The 7657-nt window shown below is 36.5% G+C and overlaps 1 long non-coding RNA gene across 1 annotated transcript; it reads left to right on the top strand.

Moving 5' to 3' along the window:
- The first annotated feature begins 2131 nt into the window (after positions 1-2131).
- LOC107746423 (uncharacterized) lies at positions 2132-5146 on the top strand. The gene is made up of 3 exons (XR_001640686.1): positions 2132-2170; positions 4098-4132; positions 4812-5146. It is a non-coding gene; the product is annotated as an uncharacterized LOC107746423 (long non-coding RNA).
- The last annotated feature ends 2511 nt before the right edge of the window (positions 5147-7657 follow it).

Below are 7657 nucleotides of genomic sequence, written 5' to 3'. Positions count from 1 at the left end.
TATAAAGATAACGATATTAGCGTCCACACCAGCGAACGATATTGTCTGTTTATTAAGCGCACATGCGTCTGCCGCTTTAAATTCTTGAGCTTGTTACAACAGGATAGATTCTGATTGGCTGTCAGTGTTTTACCATTCATCAGCTGGAAAAAAATCGTTTTGAAAGTGATTCCAACGATGTCGTTCCTCTGTATCGTTATCGTTATAGTTGTGGTGTGAACTATGCTATTCTTTAATATTGAGAACGATTTTTAGAACTATATCTTTATCGTTATCTTTATAGTTATCGTGCTTGGTGTGAACGGGCCTTTAGGCTTTTGTTTTGGGGTTAATCTGAACACTGGGCCAGAATCACTGACACACACACACAATCACACAGTGCCGTTTGTCTGGATTATAACACTGTTGACACCCTGCTGTTTAATACAGGCCTAAGGTCTGTGATCCTGCAATTGACAGTGAACTCATGATTAGTGTTTATTTGCAGTCGGAGTACAGCTCCGCGGTCTGCATCCTGTCTACTGTATTAAGCCATGCACACGCAACACCATTAGACCTTCAACTGTGTTCACCTGCAGAACAAAAGCAACATCCTGAACCACTTTAGTGCAGTTGCACAAGCACAGACCTCAAATAAAAATACAGCTGAATCCATTACATTGTATGGACTGAACACAATTCAGAGTTTATAAACTGGCTCCCGTTTTATTTATGAGATGCAGGATGTTGAATTTGAATTGGAATCACAGGAAGATTAATTTTCTGAAATACTGAAAATGTAACAATTTAGTAACAATTTATTTGGGGATTAATATAAACATTTGGGGAATTGTTTAGTTTTTTTCAGCATGGTCATTAAAATTTAAGTTAATTTAACTTAAAATATCAAATACCTATAATTTGCCTTTCATTTATTATTAATTTAATCTGTTTCTGGAAATACCCCATATATTGTGTGTTTAATTAATGGAAATTAAAAAGCAATTCTTTCTTCAAATTTAAGTTTTATTTTTATTCTACTTTATTCACTTGAAATTGTAATTTTGAAGACATTTTCAATTTAATTCTGAATAGTGTGCAACAAAAACTTAAAATTCTGTTATCATTTGACAAACCTGTATGGAAATGTTTCCGCCACTGGATTAAAAAAAAAGGTAATATAAACTCGCAATTCTGATTTTTTTCTCAGAATTGCGTAATATAAACTCACAATTGCGAGTTATAAAGTCAGAATAGCAGGATATAAACTCGTAATTGCGAGATATAAAGTCACAACTGCGCAGTGCTTGAAGTGGGCCGGTACGCACCAGTTCTGTTGATTTGTGCTACCCTGTCAGATTTTGCTACCTTCCATTAAAACAGTGGGAAGTACAATTCGACAATGAAAAATGCTACCTGTAAAATTATGGTTTATTAACGTCTACACCTACCACAACCCTAAACCTACCCTTACAGTAATGCAAATACAGTAATTATGTGTTATATTCGCGGTTGTAGCTAGAAGGGATACAGCTACAGGAAACCAACAATAAATAATGTTTTTCTACCTATTAGATTGTTTTATTAAAGTCTACACCTACCCCAACCCTAAACCTACCCTTACAGTAATGCAGATACATTAAATATTGTTGTTCAGCATGAGAAAAAAGACGCAATACTGATGTGCGCATGCGCAGTAAACCCTGGTAGGACAATTTGATGGGTAGGATAAAATGTCAGGACACAGCCACTTCTATATTTTAGTTTTTAGGGTACCTGCACTTTTTTGTGTGTACCTCCACTTCTGACATGTTGCCAGTACTCGGAGTAAAAGCGTCAGTGTCTGGGTAATTAGAAATTACACTATATGCGTTCATGCCATATCAGAATTCCCGTAATTACGAGATTCCAACTTGTAAAAGGCGTTCACGTCCCCGTAGAACTCCTAATTACAACTTGTGAACTGGGAGTTTTCTGAGAGAGCTACGACTTGTATCACGTGACCGCTGTACCACCTGACCACCGTGAACAGCTCCGAGTAGAACGTCACGTGCTGTCATCTCGAAATTACGGTAATTACGATATGGCATGAATGCAGCATAAATCACACTACCCAGGCAGGATCACCTCTCATCTCGACCAATCACGTGAGCGAATTCAAGCGGAATAGGTCTACCTCATGTGAGAGCATGTGAGAGCAGCTTCTTTTTTTCCACTTCAAGCACTGCAACTGCGAGATAAAAACTCTCAATTCTGACTTTTTTTCTCGCAATTCTGACTTTTTTCCATCCGAATTGTGTGATATAAACTCGCAATTGCGAGTTATGAAGTCCAATTCTGAGGGGGAAAAAGACTGATACATTGATATAAGTTTATATCTCACAATTCTGACTTAATTGCATGTTATAAAGTGAGAAAAAAATCACAAATGCGAGAGGTAGCCTAAATTAGCATGTCTTTTTGTGAGATATAAAGTCTCAGTTGTCCTTTTTTTATTTTTTTATTGTTAGATGTTTGTCTAATGTTATTTGAATGTTACTACTTGTTTCGGAATGTTCAGAGAACATTCAAAAGTAACATTCTCATAATCTTTGCAAAATGATACAATGGAATGTTCCATTAATGTTTGAATAACCAAGAAAGCATTTTTTAAACATTTAAATGTTCAGAGAACATTTATAACGTTTTTATAAGTAAATGGGAACGTTAGCAAATATTCTTAGAACATTTTGTTAGCCAGGGTTCTGCTCTTATTAGCACTTGTGTGTTGTGCTACAGTACTTTAATTTGTATTCTCTCTGTTTTCTGTCACATTATCAGACGCGAGACTCTTTTAACCTTTTTTCGAAACAAAATTCAGAGATCTTAGACCCGTTTGAACCAGCTAAAACCAGCATAAAATGCCCAGAACATACTGATAACCAGTGTTAGGATGCAAGCTGCTCACCATCTGAACCAGTTTAGTTGCTTCGAGCTGTTTTAGCAGGTCATAAAGGTTTATGCTTTCAATAATTCATTATTAACTCTTTCCCGGCCAAACACGGAATTTTCCAGGTTTCCGTGTTTTCACAGTTATACGTTAGGGGGCGCTATTTCGCATCTCCTAAATGAGTCTAGAAAGTGCCGATCAAAAACACAGACCAGGAAGACACAGAAACGAGCGATCTCATATGTAAGCATATGCATATGAAAAATAACACGATCATCAACACTAACCGCATGGAAACTGACTAAAGCTACCGAGTGAAATGTGGATCCAGAAAGTGTGCAAGCTTTGGGAGTGCTGATGGAAGCCATCTACTGCATCTTTGCTTTGATAATAATAATGCTAAATATGATCCAGATGTAGTATTTGATAAAATGCGATTTTCTCTGCTTTTTGCTCAAAATGTTTTTTTAAGAAACCTACATACATTCAAGTGTTGATAAAAAACAATGCTTGAAGCTAGAATAAAACAGATTTTTTGTTTGAAAGTGGAGGGTCTAATCTTTATGTTGCATGTTCAGATATTCATACAACAAAATATTCTGGGGACCGTGAAATTATAGTGAAAATCAGCAAAAACGCTGGCGGTGGCTGGCAACTTTTTTCAAAAACGCTAGCAGGGAAGAGTTAAAATATATTTAAAGTTCTTTATATCAGTTTGGGCTTTATTTCTCTCAATTCTGACTTTAAACTGAATTATGAGATATAAGCTCTGAATTCTGGCTTTTTTCTTACAATTTCTCTCTCTCTCTCTCTCTCTTGTTTTGTTTTGTTTCTGCCATGGAATAAAACAGATAAAAGGTAATTGCAATAAAAAATGGTAAAAAATGAAAAAGGTAATATTTCACAATTCTGACATTTTTCTCGCAATTCTGAGAAAAGAAATCCACAATGTGAGATATAAACTCAAAAGGTCAGAATTGTGAGAGAAAAAGTTGCAATTACCTTTTTTTATTTTTTTATTCAGTGGCGAAAACAGGCTTCCATATATATATACCTTACATTCTTCTGAGGAACATAAAATAACATATACTGGGGAATGTCTCTCAGCTGTTATTTTTGTCCATACAATGGAAGTCAACGATTGATTTTGGTTAACAATTTTCTTCAAAATACTGTTTATGTCCCACAGAAGAAAGTAAGTCTCAGGTTTGGAACAAGATGAAGGTGAGTAAATGATGACACAGTTTGAATTTTTGGGTTAACAACCTCTTTAATATGTGGTAAATCTGCTGCAAACAAACAATTTGCCACAAAACTAATTTACTATACATGTAAATACGCTACATCGAACAATTTCTGCAAATCTCAAGTAATATTTGCCACAACAGTTTATCAGAACACTATTTTTATAAAGAATGACATGAAATTTGCCATCATCAAGTTTAATCCAGCTAGCCAAAAGGCCACGAGTTAATATGCTGAGTTGTACTTGAGGGATTCCAGGGTCCATGAATGAGTAATTTGATTCACCGATGAAGTTTAGCTCAAGATAAATGCAATTAATCAGCAGATTAAATGCAGTTAGCCCAATACTAATGCGGTTTAGCCCAAGACCAAGTTTAATATGTCCAGAAAAACATCCAAACTTGAATCAATGGAGCCTTGGAGCCAGTTGGTATATTAGCATGACGGGATTAGCATGACGATATGTGAGCTGGCATGCTAATGCTGTAGTGACAGGCTATGGTCAGTTAGCATTAGCTAGTGCTAATGATACCTCACTGATGTGTGAAATGTAATTATATCGTAAGCACATAATTTGCAATATTGCTCCATATGGTACAGAATGCTTGTGTGTGTGTGTGTGTCTGTGTGTGTGTGCGTGTGCATGTGTTTTAAGCAGGTCCACTTATGTTACTGTGGTGCATCAAGCATGTGTGTTTCATCTGGACTCTGAACTGGGACAAGCTCTCTCTGTCCCACGATGCATGATTGATTCATACCCTGAAGTGTTTGGGAGCCTGGACAACAAACCATATGTTCTACGCAAATGCAACAAATCCTAGCTCAAATTAAAGTAGTTCTTGATCAAAAACATAAAGCCCCTAAGTATCCTGGACAAAACAATCCTTCGCCCTAATGAATCTTTTGGCAAGCAGGACCTGACCCAAAAAATCTACTCACAAGTAATCATGGTCCTCATGACTCCATTTGGATTTTGCATCATCTTATTGTAACATTAGCCATTCATAGAGCCTGGTTTAAATGAATCTTCTGGCTAAATCAATCCAGCCCTACTGAAAACACAGTGGGATGGCATGCTGGTGTTTTTGCCAGATTTTTAAACTAGCAAAGACTTCCCAGGTCAGTTTTTTGAAAGCGATTAATACTTTTATCAGCAAAAATGCATTAAACTGACCAAAAGGGACAGTAGACTATTTTACATTGCTACAAAAAAAATCAATCTGAAATAAATTTCAACTTATGGGTGGCACGGTGGCGCAGTGGGCAGCACTGTTGCCACACAGCAAGACAGTCCCTTGAATCCAGGAGCCAGGAGGCCTTTCTGTGGAGAATTTACATGTTCTTCCCATGCACAATAAATAAAAGTAATAATTGAAAAATGTCTTGCTAAAACACATACAAAAGCAAATAATTTAAAAATAAATTTAATCATATATTAAACTTCGTATATAAAATAATATCAAAATAAATATCAAAATAAAAGAATGCATAAATTAATTAAGTTTATGAAGAATAAAAATACAGATAAAAAATAAGGAAAAAAATAAAGGGGAGAAAGTAATACAAAAATAAATTCATGACTTAATTTAATTAAATAATTAATTGTATTTTGCTTTAGCAAGCAATTTACTCCAGGTTTGGCCCTTCATGCATGTGAATGTGACACTGAAGCCTGGAATGATGTCTGATGAAAATTCTGATTTGCCATCACAGAAATAAATGTCATTTTACAATAGATATCAATATAGTTATTTTAGTTTAGCTACTTTGAATAATACTAATACTACTACTACTACTACTACTACTACTAATAATAATAATAGGACTTCATTCATAAACATTTTAAAAACTCGTAGCCACACTTTTGGATGGTTGTGTAGGTTAATGTTAATTTATAAATATACCATTGTTCATTGAATTATGATTATTCTAAATACAAGAAAGTGCTGAATTTAGTGTATTTATAAATGAACATTACTGTGTAACATTACAGTAAGTACTGTAAAAAATATTGTTCATTGTTGATTTATAAAATACATAAACCAATGTTAAAGTATTAAACCAAATCACATACTTCAAAACAGTCAGCATAAGAAAAACAATTAATGTATGAATAGACTATAAAACTAATTATGAATTCTGAACAAAGACATATCCTCGGTCTCTCTTTTATTGAGAAACAAGGTCTCTGTCTGCGCAAATGTTTTTGGAGGGACTGCAGCCTGTTGAAAGCAGCTGGTGGTTAGGCTACCCTTGGCCCGTAGCCCGAAGCGTGTTGAATAACACATATACATACATTCACACACACATACACACTCTGCATTCCATCACTGATCATCTCTGCACATGCAAAATATCCTCCAGACACACTCACCGGGGCCTTAACCCAGCACCTGGCATGCTATGTGTGTGTGTGTGTCAGGTCTTGGCCATTTGCAGAGACCTTAAACAAGAACACTGCACATGTCTTCTATATTATAAGTCTGTGCCTATGTCATGGTTTTGGTCTCTGTCGAGAAGTTCGAGTTAAAACAGAAAAGATCTGGTCTGGTCCAGGTACTCGAACACAAACCATACTGCATATTCATATGCACATCTTTTCGAATTGACCTTTGAGCAATCTGATGCACAGTAAAGGATGCTTAAAAACGCTCAGCAGAAGTGTGCACGGTGCCTCGTGGTCCTCCTCCGTTCCCAGCACCTCCAGCCCATCAGGATCACTCCATCAGCAAGCCACTTACAGCTCATTTTCCATCCATTCAAGTGTATTTTTCTCCCCCTCCCTCCATTTCTGTCTTTCATCCCTCAAACCATCTTTCCCTCACTTGCTTTCTATTATGCTCCTATCTTGTTCTGGTAGTGCTCTATTCTTCCACTTTTTCCTTCTCTTTCTGTCTCTTACTCTCATTACATTGCCAGTAGCTGAGGATGATGTTTGCAGGCTTGTGATCTTGACCCTAATATGCTAAATGTCTGTGCCTGCGGGGTCTGTCTCGTATCTCCCTTTTGCTCATGGAGAGAAGGCAGAATCCAGATCTCAGCTAAAGCACATATCCAGATTACAAACACATAATATTCCATTTAAGCCAGAGAGGTTAGCACGTCAGAGAATCCTTGGAGATAAAAGACAGAGCCATATTTGGTCACTTTATGCATGACTTCCGTTTTTGTTTTTAAAGGGGTCATATGATGCGATTTCAATTTTTCCTTTCTCTTTGGAGTGTTACAAGCTCTTGGTGCATAAAGAAGATCTGTAAAGTTGCAAAGACTAAAGTCTCAAATCCAAAGAGATATTCTTTATAAAAGTTAAAAGTCAACCACGCCCTCCTAAAATGCCTCGTTTAAATACACCCCCACATGTCTACGTCACGATGTGGGAAGATTTGCATAACGCCGCCCAAATGTTCACGCAAAGAAAGACGTAAGGCGTAACTTTTTCGATGTAGTTTTGTTGTTTCCGCCGCCATGTCGTAAAGACGCTGTGTGCTTCGTTGTGAAAGCGAA

The sequence above is a fragment of the Sinocyclocheilus rhinocerous genome, unplaced genomic scaffold, assembly GCF_001515625.1.
Source record: "Sinocyclocheilus rhinocerous isolate Xijiao unplaced genomic scaffold, SAMN03320098_v1.1 scaffold77, whole genome shotgun sequence".
NCBI lineage: Eukaryota > Metazoa > Chordata > Actinopteri > Cypriniformes > Cyprinidae > Sinocyclocheilus > Sinocyclocheilus rhinocerous.
Note: the sequence above shows the minus strand (reverse complement) of the source record. Positions and strands in the feature narration are given on the sequence as shown.